Genomic DNA, 26,053 nt, shown 5'->3' on the forward strand with positions numbered 1-26,053 from the left:
AGATTCGTTAGGACTGAAGCTGCAGACAAAAACGTAGACCACTCCAATTACGTGTCTACTAGGCCTGTATGCATTCAATGAGCGCATGCAAATGTCGACGATGTCCTGGGCTGCCTCGCACGTATCCTTCCGTACACGGCGCAATTACCATGGACTCGGACGAGATTTTATTACACAAAAGATAAATTCGATGATTCCCCCTCATCATCATTCCACCACCCTTTTTGTAAAAATAACCCTTTAAGCTTTTTTTATTTTATTTTTCGTTATTATATTTTTTTTCCTTTTCTTTTACGGCCACTGGCTTTATTATTCAAATCGGCAATCGCGATCTCTTTTTATCTCATTATAGACGTACGCACACCACACGTATTTCAAATATTCTCCCGTACGAAATTTCAGTATTTTATAATCATAAAAAAAGAAGATTTAACGTACGCGTTCGGGTGAAAACGTAAGGGGAGCTCGAGTAATATAACGCCTCCGGTCGTGTGAATTAAATTGTGACGACACGATGAAAAAGGGTGTAACATTTTTGGCAACAGACGTTTGGTTGTTAGACATAATACAACGAACGGGATCATTTTCAAGTTGTTCTAGACGTATGTTATTTATTAATAACAATAATGTATCTTCCCAAATATGTATAGACTAATATATAGTGCCTACATTTTTTTTTTTATAGTCAACAATTCGCCTAAATAAGGACAGCAATTTCGGTTAATGTTTTGTTGTTATAAAGTTGAATTAATATAAAAGCGTCAGCTTATAAAACGATAAAACTATTACCAAATCTTACAAAATAAATTACGTTGTTGAAATATGTATCAATCTTAAAATTATTTCTATGCATAATAGATTAATATACTGTTATACTATATTCAATCTCAAAATAGTTTTTATGTTACACCTTGCACGTAATATCATATGGATGTGCTAGTAAACTTTGGTTAAAATGCATTTCAGTTGCGTGTACAGTTTATGTTTCGCTATAAATTTTCAACCCTTTTCGTGTATAGTTGTTTTATAATTGGCATAAATGGCAATTTCACGGATCTACCTACCTACCTATAGTAACACACTAATACATAACGTATTAACGTTAATACGTATAAAAAATATATCGTCTGGTCAGTCATTTTGGAGCTATTTTAGGTACAGTAGATAGATTTTTATTCATATCACTGATTATTTATTGTAATAATTAATAAACTATATAGTGTGTAACAGTTCCACTTCGTGGCTCTTATCCCGAGGCGGATGCAAAAACGGTTATGAAATAATTTTAATTGCGTTTTAATTTAACTTCATACATACATTCGTACCTACATTTTACTCCAAATAGCAGGTGGCTACAAATGATTTTTTTTCAATCTAAATATTTGTATGTAGTAACATAATTTATTTTGTTAATAATCATTATTAAGGAAAACTCTAGTTTATAAATTTTATAACTTTTTAAGTACGCTTAAATATACTTTTGTTATTGAATTAATTAATTATAACTAATTATTTTATGAGCTTAAAGAATCAAATTTAACTTTAAATATATATGAAAGATTAATGAATAATACTTATGAAGATTTATAGATTTAACGTTATTAAAACTATATTGAAGTTTTAAAACCTAAAATAACGATAAAGTTATCGTTAATTATTTTTAATTAGATTAAAAAATGGTTATTTGATGTTAAGATTGAATTAAAATATGTAACAATTTAAAATTAATTGCAATCTTCTGATTTTAAAAATAAATTGGTTGTATACATAAAAAAAATGTCTACAAAAATAGACTGTAACTAATTCACTAATTAAAATATAATACTTTTATATTCAAATAAATATTTAAGAATAATTTTAAAATATTATTCTAACAACAATTTTAAAATGTATATTAGTTAAACACTTTTAATGTTGTTTTCTAATTACTTTTTCTAATAAAACCTACTTTTATATTATATTAAATTTCATGATTTATACTTAAATTATATAGCATTGGTACTTCAGAAATCAGAAACTTAAATTATATGTTTTAATATCTAATTTTTTACTTTGGAAATTAATATTTTGAATAGATATTTGTAATTAATTTAAATTAAATAATGCATTCATTAATATAATATACTATATGTACCTAGGCACATAATGGGGTACCTAATAATGGCGATATATTTGATGTATCTTTTTTATAACCGATCTATAGTTGTTTTGTATTTTTATAAATTTTGGGTGTACAAAAATTAAATTTTGAATATTTAAGTTTTGAAATTGTTGTGATAATAATACATTCTTATCAATATTCTTCATCTCAATGAATACAGCCGTGACATTGGTTCAAATTTATTTATATACATGAACACTTATTGTTTTATTGCATATATATTCATGGTTATTAAATAATATGGAATTATTGAATTCAATATATTAGTTTCAATACATACGACTATAATACGAGCATTAAGAAGTAAAAATATACGAGTTTTTGATTTTTTGGTTTGAGTCTACAATATACATGAGCTATAATATAGTAATCGTTGGCACACGTTGAACGTTGCACCATTCGTGTGTTAAAAGCTTTTATTCAGACGCAGGAACGAGGAACCTATTCGAGAACGAAATGATCCGTAGGAAGGGTCAATGAAGAGGGGAATTAAAACACTTTCTGTAATTGACATTGCTTGTACAACATTAGGAGTCGGACACACCATTAGTGTACATATACTATATACATATCTGACCGACCACTCGAAATGCAGCAATCTCTCTTTATTTAAACACAGCCCCCGTTAGTCCGGAACAATCAAATAAATGAATTTAGTGGGGACATGACTTGTTTTTACTGTATACATATAATATATACCGAAATCTTGTTTTATTTTAAATCTTTATAGTCCGAGTTACGAAAGTAAAAGAGAGAGAAATAAAAGAATCATAATTTTTTTGAGTGGCCGTTATTCCAGACCGATTAATAACGCCGAACAAAATAGAAATATCTGATCGTGTTAGTCGTTATGAAGAAATTAACATTATACAAATATTATTACATCATATTTATTTTGAACGGTATGATGTTTTTAAGTTTAATTAAAACAAAATATTATCGTGTATATAACAGAGGAATATAAATGTAAAAAATGTTAGACAAAAAGTCAATATCTTCGGTCGTCCGATATTCTGCAACAGTGATAGAATAAATACCGTTTTGTCTTGGTCTCTGAACGGTTTACAAACAGACTTATGTTTCCGTGTGGGTTTTATATTAAAAGAAATGGGTCTTTTTAATGTCCCGAGTAAGCGTTGGTTTCTCTATTGGTACCAATAAAAGCCGACACGTTCTCTCTTTGACGTTTTTTGCCTCTCCCCACAACGCGTAGCGCCCATCCAAATCCAATATAACCCTATGTTGTATGCACTGCACTGCTGTACTTCGATATTTGCTCAGAAGACCATGACCAACTACCGAGAAACCGTAATATAGTAAGACTTGCGAATGAAAACTGTGGAATATTAAATAAATAAGGTCTTTTGTGATGTGCATGTATGTGTGTGTGTGTGTATGTATGTAGAATAGTAAATGACGTATTAACACTATGTATATATTTTTGCCTTTCCCGTGCTATGCAAAAGCATCAGCTCCGGTGACTATAATATCACTGTGCAAGTATACTGTACATATTATATATAAACGGATTTTGTCAAAAGAGGTTTTAAGACAAATGAAACGTTTAAATATACGTTATATTCGACTTAAAAAATTCAAGTACCTGCAGCATGCGTTCGAGGAAGGCAAGAAAGTGTATTATAAAAGTCTAAATAGATTTTGACATGTTTGCTGTGTACGTTTATACTTTATTTTCTGTATACAGTTGAATTTAAAAGTTTTAAGCTGGAATGATTTTAACATTAGTGTAGGACCGTTACAAATAAAAATAAATACAATTTCACAGCTGTTTACTAAAGATTTTCGATCAACAGTCAATACGAAACGTAAATATTTACATATCAAACCTGTTTCTTTCAAGCGGATACTTCTATGATGGTTATATTAAGGGCGCATTTTCTAATATTATTTCTAAAAATAGCAATAGGTATAATTCATTCAAATTAATTTTTACGATAAATGAAAAACCAAGAAAAATACTTTTATGTTTAGTATTTTTTATTTATTAAAAAAAGAGACAAGTATATATATTTTTATCGTCTAATGGAATATCTTATTAGGATTTAACTGTACATAGAATTTCTTAGTTCTTATAATTCAGCCGTTATTGTTGATTTTTTTCTCATAAATATGACTGGATCAAGATAAAAGTAATTTTTATTAAAAATAAATGTATCTATTTATCCTTTCATTTTGAGAATAGTTATTTCATGTTTAAAAATTGTTAATAATAATGACATTCTATTGTGATGTTCACTATAAAAAAATAAAATACAAGGAAAAGTATTTAAAAACGAAAATTATCATTATGCATGATAATTATTCTAAAGAATAATACACGTCTCTATAATTGGTAATACATGCCGTTTATATAATGCACATTATTAACCGCGAGAACAAAACGATAATAGTAATGGACGGAATCGAGTGTTAAGAGAATAATATGTAAAATAATATAATCTAATAATAACGAACAAATTATACCCAAAGTGTCTCGAACACGTATTTTTAATGACTTAGATGATTTCGATTTGCTTATATGGCCTACCGATCTATTAATTATTATTGTACAGAAGGGATAAGTAATCTCCACCACATAATATAATTTTATATTATACAGGTTATAACTTATAATACGATAACCCATTTCAGAGTCGCAGTATTGTGAACTCGCACACTCACACACCTGTTCCCAATACTACTTAAAACTTATTCTAAGTTTAAATATGTTTTTCAACGTTAAAAAAAAGTAATGTTTTATTTTTTGTCGTTTAACGGGTATGCATTCTGTGTTTATAGGTATATAAATATAAATATATATTACTATATTATGTACTAGCATGAGAGTTATTTTAAAATTAAGCGTACGCATCCGGACGATATGAAGCGATTAAATAATTTAATCGTCATTCAGTTTTCCAACATACCTATGTGGGTATATAAACACATTATCTATATCGCAGTCGTTGTCTACCGGTAAGTAATCGGTGGCGGCGCGCGGCGGCGGCAACCAAGTTGTCGGATAAGAGACGACGTTCGGTGGCGGGCGTAAGACATTCACATAATATACGTGTATTATAATATATTACCGTCATCAGCTGCAGGTGTCTTATTTGCCATCTCGATCTGACGAGTCGTTTTAAAAACTTGTAATCCGGTTGATTTAAAAAAAAAAATCAGTTTTTTCGTCTTTGTACGTTATTTATAATATTTTAATGTACATCTCATAGCGGCGGTAGTAGTATTCAAAACGAGTATTACCTACCCGTATAATATCTTTATAATATATTAATAACAATATTAACGTGATAGCCGTAGTCTTGAGGTCTTGCAGGGAATATAAAAACAAAACTACACATTACACAAAATATTTACTAGAGTTTTTTACAGTTTAAAATATTGCGATTAGCTAATGAGGTTGTCCCACGTATATCTGCCTCCGCACGCGTGTATATATGTATATACGCTGTAGCCTGTTATATTTGTACGAATTAAAGCGCGTCGTCGTTATTAAAATTAGAAACCGTTTTCGAGAGAACAAAGACGTGGCTTTTTGCGTTGTTATAATAATAACGCGCCGCCACCGCTGCCCACCGCCACCGATGAACTCTTCTCTGAGTCGTGGAAATCGGGGACGGGTAGTGTATACAATATAGAGGTGCGTATGGCGGCGAAGAAGGCGGTTTGTTAGTTAGCGAGTTAAGTTCGTCTGCTTGACGCGCGCGCATGTGTGTGCATGTATATAAAATATATAACATCCCTCTACCCCTAACCCTACCAATCCGAGCCTCTCCGCGCCACCGCCCGTCAGACACGGGTCGACAATATAATGAGGTTCGCCCCGGTTAAATTAGAACTCGGCCGGCGACGACGATGACGACGATGACGACTACGGTGTTAGCGACGAGGGCTTTTTAATGAGTATGAACCAATTAGACGCAGTAATAGAACAACGCGCCCAACAAAGACCCTGCTCTTCATTCCCCGCCATTTTCGGGCGACACGCAATATACGCGTATAATATGTATATAAAGTCGGCAGTGTGTTATATATATTTAATGACAAAAATGTGTGTGTGTGTGTGTGTGTGTGTTGTAACTTACCCTAGCTTATACACCGCTGGCCTGGAAATTCAGTACTCGATTTCGATTCGAAAATTAACAATAACTTTGTTATTAATGAGTAATTAAATATTGTAATACACGATCTTACAAAAGTGCGTATATCGTGAAATAATATTTTCGCGGGACTGCTATTATAGCGTGAATTACAATATAATATCTAATACTATTTACTGGGCGGTAGGCACACAATACGAAAATATCATTTAATTAGCTACTATACACAATATAGATCATATAAACATGCCGAGTGCGGAACCAAGACATGGCGCGCAAATAGATCATCGGGATGAACGTAACATTATATTTTACTCAAAAGGATTTGTGACTGAATTATAAAAATAATAAGTAACAAAATCACGTGGCTGATTGTTAGCAGGCTGGGGTACTCTAAATGGCAAAATTATTGAGGTCTCAGTTTTCCATTGTTAATAAATAATAATTATGTATTTAAATATAAAATTATCGAACATTTTTTTTTTCATTAATTATTTGTTATACTATAACAAGTCATGACTAAAATTTGAAATTAGAATTTTTATTGTTTATTACAGTTATTATTTATATTATATATTATTACGAATATTACCTATGTCAAGGTGTAAACTATTTACCTAATTTTGTTTTATTGCGAATATCGTTAATATTGCGCGTTTATACTACTGCAGCCGATTTAATTAGTTTCCATTTAGTTGTTTTTGCGATTACACGATAGTTACTTGTTTACACTATATATTCTATCCTTTATAACATTCTCGTTATAACACATAATAATATATTGGAGTTAAACAATACAATTTATAGCAATATTTAAATATTTATCTGCTTTACAATTGTTACGTGAAAAATGATTATTCCTTTTTCGAGACAATTATTATCATTAATATAATTACCCAACAATATTCGGTTTTAATGAATTCGTTTGAAATAATTTTTTTTTATCATTCGTGTATTGTCATATTCGTGGATAACTGTCCCTATCTCATTGTTTCGCCGACAAATTGGAAAATATATTCATCGTTCAGTTTTTAATTAATTTTTTATTGTCAATTCGTAAAAACATAAACACATAAATTGTTGTTTTATTATTCGATTTCAATTTGTTACGCGTACTCTATCATTTATTAAACACTCAAGAGTATAGAACTAGGACAGTGCACGCAGATAGGAATAAAAGAAATGCTGTTTAACAATTACTGAATATCCACTTACTAGTCGACAAGTGGAATAGTAAACATAATAAGTTTTATTGTACAGTCAAAATTAGTGTTAAATAGAAATATATTTATTTTTAGTTTGTTTCAATAGTAGGTACTTATTAAGTTCCAAAAATTTGATTAAAACTCAAAGTTCGCAGAGTAATGTTTCTTAGTATTTTTATTTTTTCCTCTTTATTAGTTGCTGAGTACGTTTAGGTAGGTTGTCTACCCGTTAGATATTCTGAAAAAAATTTGAATATTTGAATATTTTTATCTGAAGTATTGAGACTTGGGACTTGGACAATCATAAATCGATTTATAAAATAGTATGGTAAATATTATTGTACAAACATTATTATAATGAATTTCAAATATACAAGGTAATTTTTTTTCTCTATTAAATGAAAACATTTTACGTTATATTAAAATTAAACACACGAGGAAACTTATCCTATCTACATATTATATTATAGTTAACTACTAGTGTTTTATACTAGTTCTCCATTAAATACATAAGCAAACATGTTTATTCTTGCTGTAGCAATGTAATAAGTTATTTTAGTAACAGTTCTTTGAATAAAAAATTATAAATGATTATTTAATTGTAAATTATTTGGTACACGAGTTATTAAATTATTAAGTGGAATATATTTTTTTTTAATGTAATATTTATTTTGTTTATAATATTATTCTGTACGTTAATGACAACAAGGTTAATTTTGTGGAAAATGGTATAAAAACGGATAGGTATATTAGTTGAAACGTTGATAAAATGTAACAAAAAAATATACCAATATACCATTTCGATCCCAATCTTGGGAATCTATAGAATATCGAACTAGAAATTTTCTAATCCGTCACGGCTAAAAATAAATTGTGTAAATGAAAGTTGATCAGGAGATTTAATTTACACATTAGAAGTTGGTGTATACCTATAGTTTCTATGACCTTACGCAAATTCTACATTATACTTTACTAAAAAAAAAAAAGAAAATTATTTTATTTCGTGTGACGTACCGTGGTATATATATATATCACATCATCGCTAACCATGTTATTATTATTACGGCATCCCCGAATCGTTGGCGGCATATAACAGGATTGTTTACGGGTGCTCGCGCGTCCCGAGGGGGCGTCGCGGCGCGTCGTTCGCTCGGCTAGTTATTGATGAGAAGTTGTCGAAGAAGTATAAACGATACAATAATAATAACATATATATAACTGCGGACTGGAGTCTGAGAAAATAATACCTGGAGCGTTCCTCCAATTAACACAGACGCCATGTATACACCTATATGGCCATACCTACATATCTATAAAACGGTTGGAAAACACAGTTGTGGCTGCGAGCATAACCGCATTACCTCATTTGTGGTATAACTGGTATAAGCCTAGTCGCGCGTTTTCGGCGTCATCGGTTGGGTGACCAAATGAAGATTCAGAATAACGATAATCCGTGTGTGTGTATATGAGAGCCTTAAGGCTTTCTGTGTCTGAAAATCGCGCATGCACTTTAAAATAATACAATAAATGCCTAGCCGTGCTCTGTGGACAAAAACACTTGCTTCAAAGACAAATTTTAGTACAACAAAGTTCACAAACACCGAGCAATTACCTCACCGCTCCTTAGGTTATTTAAAAAAAAACTGTCGTCCACTCTTTAGTCGAGATATTTATTCACTATACCATTAGCCGAACGATACATGCCCCTAACTAAGCACGCCATGCACTCATTTCTACGATGAAACGTCGATTTGATTACTTTTTGAACGAGTCAAATATAATTGGATGCATAAAAAATGTGTGTGCACATTATTATGAATATACACCCAATTAAAATCAACCGCAATATAACGTAAAGTACGATGAAATATGATTAACAATTAGTTGTAAAGGTTTTTAAAAGATAAAATCGGGACGGTCGGCTGTGCATTCGTCACAAAACTTTGGAAGTATATCCGCCATACGATATTAATTGGCTTTTGTTCGTTTCTTGGGCCTTGTTTCTGTACGGGGTGTGATACGACTCGTGGCAAGACACCCTATACATAATAATGTTATACATAGCTACACACATACAACACGCGTGAAATACACAACTGCAGCGAACGATGCCCGTGTGAACGCCGTCTTTCACAATAATTATTATTATTATTATCATCATTTGTACGATTACCGCCGCCGCGCGTTATTATTATGTAGTTCCGTGCGCGCTACTGCAGCTTGTTAGGAGGGCACGCCGTCGTGCCACTGCATGCTCTCCGGTGCCAACCGCTCGGAGGCGTTGCAAGTTATAAAGCGGGCGCGCGTCTAATTAGTGTCTCGTGTCGCCGCCGCCGACACTCGAAACATTATTATAATAATAATGACGGGGACGACGACGGTGATACTACTACTCTGTATGCTGACGAATCGAACATCTGGTATTAATTATTATTATTTACCTCGGCGCGGGAACGGGAGTCATGCACTCTTTTCCTCTCTTGGATTTATGTATGATTTTGTTTTTTTTTTTTTTTAATTGGCCCTTTAAAGGTTCGATGCCGTGTTTTTATTGCGGCAGTGTAATTATCCCGCTCGTAATTACAAGTCCGTCGGACAACGTTGGTTCTCTCCGAAAGTTACGGGGTTACGGGCGTTTTCGCAGATGGAAACACAATTAAATAATATAATATTTAAGAGGTTTCCGCCGAAAGAAATTTTATTTGCACAACATAAATATTTTTGTCTTAATAACGTACTCGCGCTGGAGTCTCCGTTTATCACAAACGAGATGTGCCCTCAGGAATAAACAGAGCAAGCATATCACTAAACTAGCGAGGATTGTCTGCAGCGAATTTTCCGAAGCACCCGCGAGTGATAGAGAGATAGTTAGAGAAAGAGTGGAGAAGAGAGAGAGAGAGAAACAGAGCATTTTGTATTCTCGTTAGCGCGGCCCAATTAGCGGCACAACCCCACGTCAGACCATAAGGCGCCGTTTGCTCGTCGCCGCTATATACTACACCACCACCGCCACCGCAACCGTACCCTTAACGAGCTCGATACCCTCCCACCATCGCTGGAAACCCTCCCACCATATTACTAACCCCGAACGACCAACGTCGACGTTTGTGGTTTTTTCCTCGTTTTTTATTTTTTTTTCGCAAGCTGAGCTGATGATGTATGGCCAAGGCGGCTCCTCGTTGGCATCACATAATATTCTTGTTGTACTATATTATTATGTATATGATGCGCGCGAGAATTACCCTATATACTTGATCTTTGTATTTTTTATAATATAAGCATTTTAAATCATAGATATGTATATTTAATAGGTATACATACATGGTTTAAATTTGCATAGGTATAGCAAAGAAATTATAATTTTTGTCATTAGAAAAAATTCCGGTTATTTCTTAAATTTGTTTCTTCTGCAGAAGATCTGTATTATAGGTACACTATCGTTTCTTAATTTTTATCATCACGACTAAAATACGCATATTCATATCATCATCATTAGAACTACCCTACTACCCATTATAAATACTATTATATAATATAATTCATGTTATAAAGTTAAATAATACATTTATAACAACGAGATCGCTTCGATCTCTTACGGAATATAATACTATATATTATTTATACAAGGCGCACATGTTTTATATACATCTAGATATTATACATAAAGGCGAGAGTGACTTTAATGGTTTTGCCATTACTGGTATCCGGAGTCTCTTTATCCGTCTATGGTGTATTTTTTTTCTGGAAGAAAAATCTCTCCGTCAACTCTTAGATAGTTATATATGTACCTACTTAATACACAATATATATATATATATTAGATGCTGACCAAAAGATTCCATCACTATCCATTTACACTCAACACAAACACGAGGTGCCAAATATTTGATCTAAAGATGCTCGTCTTTCTGGATAATTTACGCGTGTCCCTTTTCTGCAGTATTTATTTTTCGCCCTCAGTCCCACACACATTATAGAAACGCTGCAGGTGGGTTCACCTAATGTATGTAGTATGTTATATACACAAAACTTTAAAATATTTAAAATAAATCACTATTATTATGTACGATCAGTCTGTTATGTAACTTAGACATTTTTTATTAAGAACGAAGATTAGACATTGACGATTGTACGTAGTGTAAGTATTTCATTGAGAATTTAAACACTATATTATTGAGATTTTAGTGTTTGGGCGTCAGTCTTTGTTGTCCCCAAAAGTTACACCACATTGTAATATAATAGTATAAAAATACACTCTCCAGAATGCGATCCAAAATATTCCCGTGCAATAATAATAATAAGGAAGGATGGAATATAATACAACAATAATAGAACCAATAAAAAAAACCAGTCGTATTATTGGTGAATGTGTCAAATTTTATAATATATAAATAAGGGACCTAATAACGTAATTATTATGAGATCGTCGTAGAGTGTAGACAATATTCATTTTGCAACTGACAAAAATAAGATTTAAATAAACAATCACACCCTGCACGTCACCTATACTATAATATACTTTATATGATGAAAATTCGATTTGACTATTTTGCGGTACTTCACGCGTTTCCTAATTTTAGTGTAATGGGCAGACAACGACGTGCGGTATAGAAATGATTAAACCACCACTTACGTGGTTCGCACGTGCTAATTCGCCGAGGCGTGGTTGAACATAATATTATTTTCTGCAGTGCGTATAATTAGTTTGGAATGACATCTGTGCGAACAAATTGAAGTGGCGAGCCGCGTCGAGATCGTCGTTTTTATTTCTCTCGGGTGGTCCTCTACCCCGCTCATCTACTTGCGTACCGCCACTTGTACCACTTGTACTCACCGATAAAAAAGATTTTAATGTTTTTACTTTCGTAGCATAAAACATTTAAACATAATGATATAAACGAACGATATGTCAATACTCGATATATATATATATATATATATATATATATATACCACTCTTGTGCTGTGATTTCATTTATAATACATTGCAGTACAAAGCGTTCTGTCGATAAAGTTAATTTTATTCCTCGACTTATAATCCGATTCTTGGCAAAGTTTAAACATATTTCATTATATGTAAACATAACGTAAATACACGCGTGATCACTTGTACTGCAATTCACGTATATAGCCGCGATATGCAGACTATATTTCAAAGATACCTATTCAACTGCAGCACTCGACCGCTATGCCATTCACTCGGTATTTAATAAATATAATATATCGGATTCTATTGCATTCTGGTAATTGTCCAATCCGAGATGGTTGTAAATTCGATGGTTATACTCGTACGTATGAAATATTATAATATCGAGTAGTTCTATGTAATATTATAACAAAGTAGTGCATAAACGTGTCGGTCTGTGTTCGAGTGCGAATCGGAACTGTCATCATTTTCAATAATCTGTCACTTTAAAAATAAAATAAAAACGCAAGATAAAATTAATTTTTATTAAAACGTTTTTATTTTTGATTTTTTTTTCGTCCGACAACCCACCTGCTATGCATAGATCATTCGTCCGATTTAGTGGCTAGTTGGTCTCGGCGGGAGTGCGATATATATTTTATTCGATAATTACCTCTGTATGCGCGGTCCATTGGTTTGACGTTCGTATGTACCTCGTATGCGTAGGCATCTTGTTTTAATATATATAAAAACATGGTATATTATGTAAATCGACAGTAAAATGCAGGCCAATAAACAAAAACGGATCTATTTCAATGCCTCGGGCTTTTCCGTGATAAATAACAAAAAAAAAATGAAATTCAACGCGGCGAAGTATGTCGGGATGAGAGAAAAAAACCTGAGCATTCAAAAAAGCAGTTTAACACTGGATCCTATATCATAGTTCTGTATAATTAATAATATGATACAATATTATATAAACCTGTTCGAATAATCCGTCCCTTAATGTGAACGTCACATAACTGCCTCCGGATTACGTTCTCGTCTCCCGTCCGCACGTAATCTCCTACACCAACAGCACTACAATAATATAATACAATATGCTTTATATATAAATACCTCCTGAACTATTATTATTATTTTTTTTTATGCTACGTTACAATAGGTCACTCGATTATATATTTTTTTCGTCTGTATCAGTTTTTTTTACTCGAGGGGTGGTGGTTGCTTGTTCGAGTAATTATCAATCATAAGGACACAAATAAAGTTCAACAAATACTATAATATGTTTTGTGACTACATAAAAAATAATAGAATAAAATAATAATAACGTTAATAAAAGTTATTGATTAGGAACATTTTTAACTTGTTCCGATGCATTCTTCTGGGAGAGTTTTGAACAAATACTCCGATGACATATTATCTACTCCACTAAACACTTTATATTGATGTTTCCCTCCATGGACTATCCAGTATTATTTCTTACACATCAGTCGATTCTATAAGAAATATAATATGTTTTCGTTAGAGTTAAAGTTGAAAGCGTTCACTCTGGAGTGAAGAGATAACATTGCTAACTTTGCAACAGTATTTTTATATTAGTTTCCATTAAGTACGATGATGAGCAATTGATTATGGCTGCAGGCACAGTTAGAATTTGGATTAATACTTGTTTTTTGTTGTTGCCTTCGTGTATTATAATACATACTATATAGACTCTAGACAACTCTATAGTCCGAGTTTACTACTGACTGCAGTATTGCAATATACGCATGATTAAATTATGTCTCCAAACAAACACAAATAATCGAAAACCGTCCTGCTTAAATTGAGCTGCTATTTCGTACTTATAATAATATTTATGACCGTAAAAAGTTATGACGACATAACAGACATTTTGCGATCGATCTAGACATATATAGCCTATAAATCATCAGGTAACCTGACCGACTAAAGAAAGTTAGTTAGAGACAAACTTTAAGTTGAAAATTAATACATTGCGGAATAAACTATGCACTTTCTGATGTGGTATTTTATAACGTATTTATATATACACATACGACAAACCAATATTTAAAATAACAAAAAATTGATGTCGCCCATAACCAAAACACGGAGCCAAAACGTGTGATATTGGGACAACTACTGCAATATTATATGCTATCAATAAACGCAATTATTATCTTCTAGTCCCGATATAGCAATTTCTATTATTTTATAATAATATATTATAAGTGTGTAATTTTTATTAACATAGTACTATACGTAAAAATCATTAATTTGCAGGATAATTCTCATAAAAATTGTTGCCGTATTTTTTCGAATTGACATACGCCTACAGTGTATATAATATATACTATAGCATTATAGCTAAAATATATTATATATGACAGTACCTATTTTTATAAATGATTTTTTTTTTTAGAATATATTTTGGTTTTTACAATGTGCTTAGAAATTATACGACAAATAAACAAATAATTGTAGTTGTTAAATAAAAAAAAATTTTTTTTCAGACATCTGCTGTATAAAGAATTTGAAAAGAAATTGTTGCCGTTATAAATGACTAGGTGAGTAAATTACTTAACAATATCGAAATTATAAAATACTTTTATATTATAATTTATAATTGCACTCGTATTATTCTTATGGATGTTAAATGTGACTCATATAATATAAGATTAATACATGGTGTAAGAGATAGAAAGGTTTATAGTAAGTACATATTTTTAAACACTCGAAATAGCTTTGATGCCAACTTATATGCCATGGTATTTTTTATACACATATATAATAAATAAATGTGTTTCGATTGTATACGTTTATAATGGTACAATTATATAGTTTAAATATTTAAACAGCTAAAGTTATTAAATTATTTTATGATCCGAATACTCGTGAAAATATAAGATATAACAATTTCATTACAATTATGTTCAAACGATAAGTAGCCGCTTATACATTTACATACGAGCGATACGCGTATAGTATAGGTACGCTTGTCTCTTACGTAAAATACATATTTTATACTATAAACATATTATTTATTTAAGACATTTCAAATTATAAGTTTGTCGTAAATGTAAAATTAGTGAACTAATTATTGTTAAAGACACGTTATGTATATTAAATCTATATGTGTCTAAATTTCTCATCTCTATGAAGACGAATGATATCGATCCATTGATAGCATTCAAACGAGATAAATTCGTTTAATATAAATTACATATTATTATGTAGATAATTATCAAATATTTATATTCTTAAATTTTAACTATTTTTACTAAATATGAGAATGATAATAATTGGGTATAAAAGAACATAACAGAATTACTTCAAGCGTAAATCTTAAAAATTGACATTTAGTTGAGAAGAGAAAACGTTCTCGAAATAACTCAGAGAAGTAATTAAGAAATTTATTAGAAAACTTATTATCTCAGTAATCGTACTTAATGAAATGAAAAATTACAACAAACAAACAAAATTGGGTCAATTAAAAATTAAAACATAAATTATTTACGATACTTTTATTAATTGGATTTTGTTTTCATTCAGAACAATATATTATGTCGATATTGATCATTATTTCGTATTATTAACTCAATGATCAGATTCGTTTTTTTTTTTTTACATCGAAGTTTTTTTTTAATTGTTCTTTATATTTAAATTAGTCAATAAACTCATAAAAGAGTATATAAAAAATATATAGGTATATATACTATACAGGTATGTATGATATATATGTATTAGCTGCATTATAATTGTACGCGTTATTACTCTCAAATAAGAAATAATTATGTTTAGGTATTAAAACCGATACGTTCCTATATATTTTATGCGTTAAGTTATTATTATTATTACACAAAAAAACGAATAATTTATCCGTGGAAATCATAGTATACCGGTGAAAAGAAAGGGGGGGGATTATTCTATAGATTTTTTCACGAAGGCACGCGGTCGATAACATTGAATCATGTCTCTATAAATAGATGTAATGCACTCGTATTCCGATTAATAACGGCATAGGCCAAGTGCACTGAAATTATAATAAAAAAGTACAAGACTTCCTCCACCGCCATCCGGAAATCGAACTATTATTACATTATATTGTTTTATCGTAGGTATATAATAGAATAATCTAATATAGCCATGTATGTGTATGTGTGTGTGTGTGTGCTTTTCACTGCCGCGGAGACATAGCACACATGTGTAACGCCGCATCGTCCGTACGGAATTCCCGGATGTTGTTGTTCTCGTCGTCAAATGTAATTAGAGCAGCCACACATATTATTATTATTAAATAACGGGTGAGCGAAGCGATGTGTGGGGAGGTAGAGGTTTTCTGAAAATACGGTTTACGCAATTATGCAACGTAGAAACCAATTTTGTGTTCGTCCCTCTTTAGCTTGTCGTGCCGTTCGCCCTTCTGTCGGTATGATATATATGTATATATTTGTATATATACCCAGAATTTGTGTGTGTGTGTGCCAAGTATATATTATATGTATAAATGTGTCGGCTGTGGGTGAGGGTGGAGAAGTTTCTGTCAAAGGGACGCTGCACGCACGCACTTGCTCGTGTAATAATGAAAATTAATACCTAATGGGATTAATTTAATATGTACACCGGTTGGCGTGAACAATGCACCGCGCGAATACGCACCGTCAAACCGTCAAAACGTTCCGTTTCCGCTGCCGTCGCCTCGGCAGGGGATTTCTAAAAAGTTTCCTTGATTAATTAAAACGTCCCCGCACCACCGCCCTCTTCACTCAGCCCGTATATTTTGGCGAGTCGATTACTTTTGACGTTAATTAAGTTTGATCTCGTGGGCGGCTGTAGGACCGCACCTTACTATATATAGATAATGAGAGATCCTTTTCGGTCACTGCCTTCTGGTCATCAAAAATGACCAATATATTATTACGTGTAATATTGTTTATTTTAAAAAGATAAGAGTACTGAGTAGGCTTGTGCAAATTTTTTTTTTATATATATATTTAGTTCAGGGTCCAAGTTTACTCGTAATAATCCTTTTTGCTCTCACCACTAATAAAACCGATATATATGAATCTGCGTATAATATAACATATATAGTATTATAGTGTATTAAATATATTTCGAAGATTAGCATTATAAAGTTGTAACATGCCCCATATTGTTAATTGTTATACTACTTGCTGCATATTTTTATAGTATAAAAATAGTAGCTACCTTCGTATAGTAAATCCATGTTTGGTATGGTATGTGGTATAATATCAATGCCGCTGTGTGCTGTTTTAATCGGAATTCATTTTAGTTTCGGTTAATTCGCCTCGAATGCCGCCGTCGCCTGTGCTGACAATGATGACCGTCCAACCCGACCCAGCAGCCATCGTGTATATCACCACGAGCACGCAAAAGTCTAGCAATTAAAACGACGTCCATTTACCCGCTCGTTACCGAAGCAACCGCAATTACGAGGAGCCAGGGAATTTACGCCGGATCGTAAATCCGGATCTACTCGCCGCCGCCTGAGTGCTGTCGTAATTAGTTAGGTCTTGCAGCTTTGCGCTACTAAAAATCTGGCCGTAGTAAAAGAGCTTTTGATATTGTTTTCGTTTAGTATCGTCAGTAAACCGCCCAGAGATAGCTATGATCTTTAATTATAATTTATATATTTATATACACATATGACATAATATTATATTATAAGAAACAAAGCCTCCCGATAAAAATCCTTTTCTATTCAATTTCTGTTTATCGTGAGAATTATGACACCCGACCGTTTTTTAATGTGCCTATAAGTTTTTTACATTTCTCAACTACGACACACAAACTTTTATTTTCTACTTTTCATCATCGGCAAAAGGAAATTCAGCAGCAGTGTTAGAATATTGATCGATAAATACTGTACTTACTTTTAGACGACTGACGTGGATATTGCATTTTTTCAATATTTCTCGCTGAATATAATTTTAATGTACCATTATATATGTTTATTTCATATAATATATTGTACTATGCTGTAGCACCAGGTGGCTGAAATCTCACTCTTTTAAAAGTGAAACAAATTAAATTTATTCTGTAATTGACTTTAACGGATACCAGTTTATGATGTTGGACGTTTTTGATAACACGATTATAAGTCGGCCCAGCCGACCCTCCATATTTATGTGATATAGGGATTATAAATAATCTTTTCAGATGGGGGTGAATATAAATATATAATAAAATCTTTCACAATATTTGTAGAAATATTACAAATATTATAAATAAATTACTTGTATTTTAAATTATTAACTAGGTTTTTTAAAGTTTTATTAAATTATGACTTCGTTGAATAAAAAATATTTATTATTTGTACGCATCGGTTTTAATTATATTTCTTAAAGAAAAAAATTTACATTAAAATATTTTTACTTGGTATTTGGAAAATAATAACTTGTTTGCCAAAATTTACCATTCTCAATAATATAATTGATTATCTCATGTATATACCTAGAAATTATAAATTGATATAATTAAAAAATTCGTCTAATTGTACTTACAATGAACGGTTAATAAAACTCAATTGCACCTATATATTAATGTAAATGTGTGTTTTTTGAGAAAAAAAAATCCTATAACAGTGAGGTGATTATAATCTATATAGTATGTATAATAGCCACTTCAGTCCCCTCTTGTAGCTATGTAATCTACGTGTAGATCGTTTAGAAAAAAGTAATAATAATGATCGATATACATTTTTTTTAAAGCAAGCCTCGCGATGTCAGACTGGTGACCGATATTGTGAGGCCAAAATATTATTAGAGTGCTGTGACGGGGATACCTATGCATGTATAAAAGGAGCCCGCGGCGTCGAACTTTAAAATCCCGAAGGCGAACGCGTGCCTCCGTCTATAAGTTGCAATCGCAACTCCTCTCGTCGCGCGACCTATATCTGCACCACTCTACCCACTGACTACCTCACCTGCACCGTCCGAAGTCGTCCAGGTATATGTACACACTTAGGGTGTATACCATATATACGCACTTTCCTTTATAAGTTTTCTCATCCATTACGCGTGGGTGTTGCTAGTCGGGATCGGCGGCGAAAAAGAGAGGGGGAGGGTGCACTCGTCGCACAACTTTAAAGCCATCCACGCGCACTCCCGTCTCGTGTTGACGGTGTATATACTGTATATATATATTATGGCAACGGTCGGTGGGGGCAACGGTGGCAGTAGTGGATGCCGCGCGCGTCCCTTATCGATATAACCCCGCGGTAACCGTGGTCGGGCGGGTCGCGGTATAGAAGAACCACTCTCCGGGTCTGCCGCCGCCGTAGTCACCACTCAAAACCCATTAATGGGCTCTAATGGAGCTCTCTGGTTTTTCACTCATCTCCCGCACGCCGCTTGTCCCACCCGATCCTCGGGTCCATTATAACGCCGAGCTCGTATACTTCTGTCTAAATCCTATCCGCTTACACGTTTTAGAGGAGAGACGAGACCCGAAGAAAGAGTACACACTCGCACACTCGTATATATATATAATGTATATGGTTAGAAGGAGAGTGGATGTTGCTCCTCGGTGGCAAACTCACTCACTGGCATATGCGGGGAGGACTAAGTGACAAACCGTTCGATTAATAATAAAAACCGTTCCCTTAATTGACTACAATAAGGGATTCGGGTACCGCTCCCACCACCAACCTTCCTCAGTTGCAGAGAGAGTATAGTACGCTCGGCTGCTACATTCGTGAAAAGTTAATGCGTGCCATCCCCTCTACAACCCGTCCGGTCACGTTTCCTCTTTGCCAACATCGTACGTGAGTACGCACACACGCACACTTACAATGACGGTCGCTTATGACGAAAACACAGAAATTAGATACATGTAGAAAACCCTCGACTTTACTGCTCTAATGTATATGTTATGTTTTGTAATATTATAATTCGTTTAAATTGCGTGTATGTATAATAATTTAATATGTTAGTAGATACTACGATCGTCTAAAATCTTCACTCTGTTCATAACTAGGTGTATTGACTAGTCTTTAATTCTAATGAAATATTTAAAATATGTCACTAACATGATAAATGTTTAATTTTAATATGTCTGGAAAAAAGAATGTAGTAATAAAGCGTTTTTCGATAAATATTATATTATTGTAATAAATTTGACTTTAATATATGCATATAAAATTAAATTATTGCTGTTCGATAATTCGAATCGAATTCTAAATGTACATATTTGATACGATTAAGATTCTGATCTTTGTGTTTCTCTGTAACAGTCATCAGGTGGTATACTATATTATGGAATTAGAAAACGATATTTGTGTCATGCTGGGGTAAGAGCGGTGTATCAAAAGCGTCGTCATTACCATTTCGAGTTTTTAATGACGCCACCAACCCGTGTCATAACAAACCCTCAATCAAAAAGGATTTTGTTATGATAATAATACCTCGAAGGGGTTGTAATTTAAAGGGTACTGACGTACTATGGCCTTTACTATTCATGATTTGCATACGATTTAAGTGCTCTGCAGTATGTGCATATGTATATAAAAATAAATCATTAAAACGTTTTATTATTATTATTTTGCCGATGCGTGAGAACAAACATTCGCTACAATACATAGGACAATAACGATATAATGCATTCAGGATAGAAAGAAAAAACCCGTGATATTTATTTGCACTCATTTTGTGATTTAATCCATTGCTCTTTGTACTGTACTACTGTCTACAAAAACACAGTACACTAGGGAAATCTATTTGTTTTTTTTATTATCCTTTCTTTCCCATGCGAAAGATACATGTAAATATTTCAGATCATTCGACGTAAACGATTATTCCACCAGTCTCCTTACGCATTATAGGAACTGAAAAATCGCCTATTCCGGCATCGATGATTTTAAATAAAATAAAATATACGTCTACGCTCGAATTCGTTTTAACCATTATCAATATCATCAAATTTAACTTCACTACTATTCCCGAAGTGGCACTACACATGTATAACATATATATATATACACACAAACAACCAGGGGTGTCATTTCAATTTTTTTTATTTTGTACGCATAAATATTGAGCAGGGCACTATTTATTTTTTTTCGACATATTTGATATTATTGTGATGTGGCCGAGCGGGCCAAAATTTACAATTTAGAATTTTAGGTATGCAAATGTATACCCTGTGTACCGCAAATGACGCCCCTGCATACAACACGACAATACGATGTGTGTATATATATATATTATATAATATAGGTAAGAAAAGTAACAAAAATATTGTTATGTACAATACATGAGTATACAAGACAGCTTAAGTGTCTTAGTATCTACATAGACTATAAGTCAACAACTATTTGTAACAACTTATACGATTCAAATCTTATTCGATCACACATATATACTATTACATATTTCGAATTCAAACAGATATTAACTACATAATCAAGTAAATTATAGGTTGAATTTTTATATACTATGATAAAGCATAGCGACAACATATATTATCTGAGTTCCATTTTTTTATGTACAGTTGTCGATTGCATAACTTTTAGAGCGTTTCTTTGTTTACACGTATTTTTAACACATAATTGGTAAGCTGCGTAGTGCTTAGAAAAAATATAGCTGTTTTAAATTTTTTAAAGCCGTTAAAAAAAGTATTTTTATTTTTATTTGCTATGATTAATTACAATTTAAAAAAAAATATGATGTTTTTAAAATAAATACAAATAATGACAGGAAATGGCGTTGTCATATCACATGTTTTATAACTAACTAATGACTAATGAGGTACGATAAAGAACCCGTTGTAATAATGATTTGGTAGAGTTATTTAGATCATTACCTTGACAACTTTCCTTAATTAACCTAATTTACATTTAAATATAAATCGAGTGATAAAGTATTTCGACAAATATTGAATCGTATTTTGGTAATAGTGTTTATTTTACAATCGAGATACAACAAATAAGAGTATATGTATACAGCGTAATTTATGTCAATAATTCATCAAAAAATACTATTTTGTTATTCACTTAAAAGCCGTAGTGGTATTACATAAAAAAAATGAAATGTGCCATATTTGTGACTATAATGGTCCCATATATCTTGGATGTTATACTTACTTACGAAATAAATTACGCACTGTAGCGAGAGCCAAAAAAAAAAAAAAAACAAACAAAAACAACCGTATTATACAACAATAGTACTCCAGACAAGTTAAAAAATATAATACAATTTGTCTGGCGCAAGTTAAATAAACAACAAAGTTCAATTGTATTTAGTGTAAAGACCAATAACACTGACTCGGAATATACGAGTAATATTACATAAATTATATAGTACAAATCACTAGTTAAATAAACCACGTATAATCAAACAACGGTCGCGGGGTCTGAATAAACATGTGTGTTAAAGAAATCGGAATTATTATTAATGCCGGAACGTATTTAATGATACTATGTATGTCTTATTATATTATATTAATGTTATGAGTATACTACTTATCGGCGAGAGTAAACATTTCCCGTGTATAGACGTATTTCCATTGTCTTTTAAGTTACCCGATGAATACGATGTAACAATGACATGGTACCGCTTGTTATAATAATAGGTACCTACCTATCGTTTAAAAGTTCTGTAGGCGGAGAAAACTTACATTTTGTTGGAGACTAAGTCCTATACCGTACATAGGTACCACTTGTACTTATAATATAGTTTTGGTGTTATTTTGTATCGTTTTGACGAACGACCTTCGTAGAGTAATAATATTATATGTAGGTATTTGCACGTCATGTGTACTCGTATATATACGCTCGATCGCGGTTGATATTCAATAGTAAACCACGAGGTGTAATTTGGCGGGATCGCTGTTATTTGTAAATCGAATCTATTGGCGATTGGATTTTGGTTTGGTGCCGGATGTCACACGGGTGTCCGTAAACGATGGAAATAAACACGCGAATCAATCGTATATAAATATGTGTAAGTCATATACGTGTTACTATAATATAATATATTGTTACTGATTGGGTTTGTCGGCGTTTTTGAACTTAAATGGGGTGGGTATAAGAAGGCAGTATAAGTGTTCGAGAAAACGAGCACAAAAGAAAAACGTAAGATGAAATTCCAAAGGGAATTTATACATGTACAAGAATAAAACGGAATTATGATTTATAATACTGACATCGATTGCTACCGTTCGAGGTGGATATTATGCAAAACGAAATTTCGCCCGTGTGTGTCCATCGGGATAGGAGCGTCGTAATAATAATAACAATAATAGTAATAGCGCATATATATAGGAAAGGCGGTAGAAGTAGTCGTCGTCGTCGTTGTCGCAAAGGCAATTTAACGGCAGAGTACGCAGAGGGCCAGCTATATATATATGCGTGTGCATGCGTGTGTATGTGTGTAAGGAAAAAGTAGGAGCAGCAGCAGCAGAGCAAGCAGCCCATGTATCATGTGTGATAGTTATCGATTAAATAACACCCGACCGACGGGTATTGGTTTCGGCGGCGATACTCGAAATTGGTTTTTCTTCCCCATTTCATTCATATATTAGATTCGGAAAACGATTTTCCTCCTCCTGTCCTACTCCGTCCCCTTTTTATCCCTCCGTCACACCATCTCATCCCCTCCGCGCGCGCGTCTCATTCATGACCTACTCCTCGCCGTGAACCCCCTTATTTAAGGTGTTTTCGATCAAACACTCCTACATCTCTTCGCAATATTGCTAAGAGGTTTTTTCACCCCGCTGCCCGTCGTTGTCGTTTCGACGTCCGCCCGCACCCGCTGCACCGGTGTTATATCGATTTGGACCTTTTCGCCGCATATGTAATATAACTCTCTCTCTCTGACCTCTCTGGCAGGCAGCAGGCAGGCTGGCTAGCCCATCGGAAATTCTAATAATAAAGTCAACGGAACCCCCTGCGGACCCGCATGGTCCACCACCGCTGTTTCCACTACTACCGGTATGAGTGGGAGTAAGAGTGAGTGAGAAAGATTGATAGGACGGGGAGAGCTTTTGCCAGGTTCCGGTTATTGCTCAATGTTTCAACCCTCGTGGAAATTATTGAAATTGGCGGCCGCAATGGGTATAACAATAACGACATTATATTATTATTATTATTATTCCAGAACATAATATTGGATAGGAAAAATAATACTTATTGGCTGACAATGGCATATATTATTACATTTATACGCATCACACAATTTATACACATATGTATCTCCGACATAAATCATCGATATACCTCGTTATGGAAGCTACTGTGTTTTTATTATAAATGCAAAATCGAATAACTATTTAGGAAAATTGTCTAGTTATCCGAACGATATAGGTAATATATTATAATTTGTTTTATAGATCAGAAAAAACAAGTAATAATGAAATTTCTATTGATCATAACTTACACGAATATTGCTATAAATGTTGTATATTTATAATGTACACATAAGTTTAGGGTAATGTTATAATACGATATCAATTTATTTTAGTGAAATACATGTATGTCAGACCCGTGTACAATATTGAAAGTTATTGGATATATGAAACTTATTTTACTATAATAATCCTAAATTATTACATTTTGCAATTTATACTGTTGTACTATTGATCATTATTTAATTATCATATTCATATTTATAATATTTAAATGTTTAATTATTTTTAATAAAAATAAAACCATAATATTATATATTATAATATTTTTTATTTTATGTATATAATATTATAATATATAAAAATAGATAAGATATTATTGTAAATTTTGTAAACACCGTGTATTGCAAAACAAATCAATTATTTTTTTAAAAAAATCAATTGCATCGCGTAAACGGTGTAAACCGTTAAAATAAAACTGAAATCGCCACCAATAAAGGTACTTTCCAATTTTATAATTTATCAAAGCGAAATTGTCCATTTTATTATTTAATTATTTTGAAACGATATTATTTTTTTCCGGCTAGGGTTTTGATTTTAAAATACATTTATAAATTCTACATAGGTATACCGTGATGTCATTACGGTCCAATCAGTTTTCGATTTTCATCAACGCAAATTGCTTTAATATAATACGGGTGACGTAGAGAGAACAACAAACAATAACCGGAAAGAAAATGAATATATTCGAATGTTACATACCACCTATATAGTATATAATATATACATCATACATTACACATAAACGCATCTATATACCGTAGACGGGGATAGTGGCAGTTAGGAATACATATATTTATATACATATAAGTGTATATATGTGTGTGTGTGTATATATTAGTTTGTGTTGAAATACCGAACTGTTGTAGCGGATTTTTTTAATTAATAGTAACGATTCGTGGCATGCGGGTGGGCAGTCGGGCGGAGTCGAGGGTTTAAAGCCATTCGAATTATCCGCGGACTGCCTTTTCCGCTAATGAAGCCGGTTCCGGAAAACTGCGTGGAAATTCATTACGTTCCCGATTCAGCACTCTTCCCACGTTAATTAAATCTACCCTCAGACCAGTCAGACCTCACTACTGCTATATTCCTGTACGTCCACCCATCCGTCCTACCACAATACCGGGAACACTTAAGACACCCAGTTTCCTCTATTTAATAAAATCACCTTATATATTACACAGAGTAGTATATGTACTATTAGTATGTGTATGTTGCTAACCATAACCCCCATTCT

The 26,053-nt window shown here is 32.7% G+C and overlaps 1 protein-coding gene across 5 annotated transcripts in view; it reads left to right on the plus strand.

Moving 5' to 3' along the window:
• Positions 1–26,053, plus strand: part of LOC113548490 (insulin gene enhancer protein ISL-2B-like) — a 112,753-nt gene that overhangs the window by 37,482 nt on the left and 49,218 nt on the right. For 4 of the 5 annotated variants that reach the window (XM_026949387.1, XM_026949391.1, XM_026949392.1 and 1 more), the window contains exon 2: positions 14,907–14,960. The exons of the other annotated variant lie outside the window; for it this stretch is intronic. The gene's annotated coding sequence lies outside the window, so the exon portion shown is untranslated. The remainder of the gene's footprint in view (positions 1–14,906; positions 14,961–26,053) is intronic. 5 annotated transcript variants of the gene reach the window in all.

This window comes from Rhopalosiphum maidis, chromosome 1, assembly GCF_003676215.2.
Source record: "Rhopalosiphum maidis isolate BTI-1 chromosome 1, ASM367621v3, whole genome shotgun sequence".
NCBI lineage: Eukaryota > Metazoa > Arthropoda > Insecta > Hemiptera > Aphididae > Rhopalosiphum > Rhopalosiphum maidis.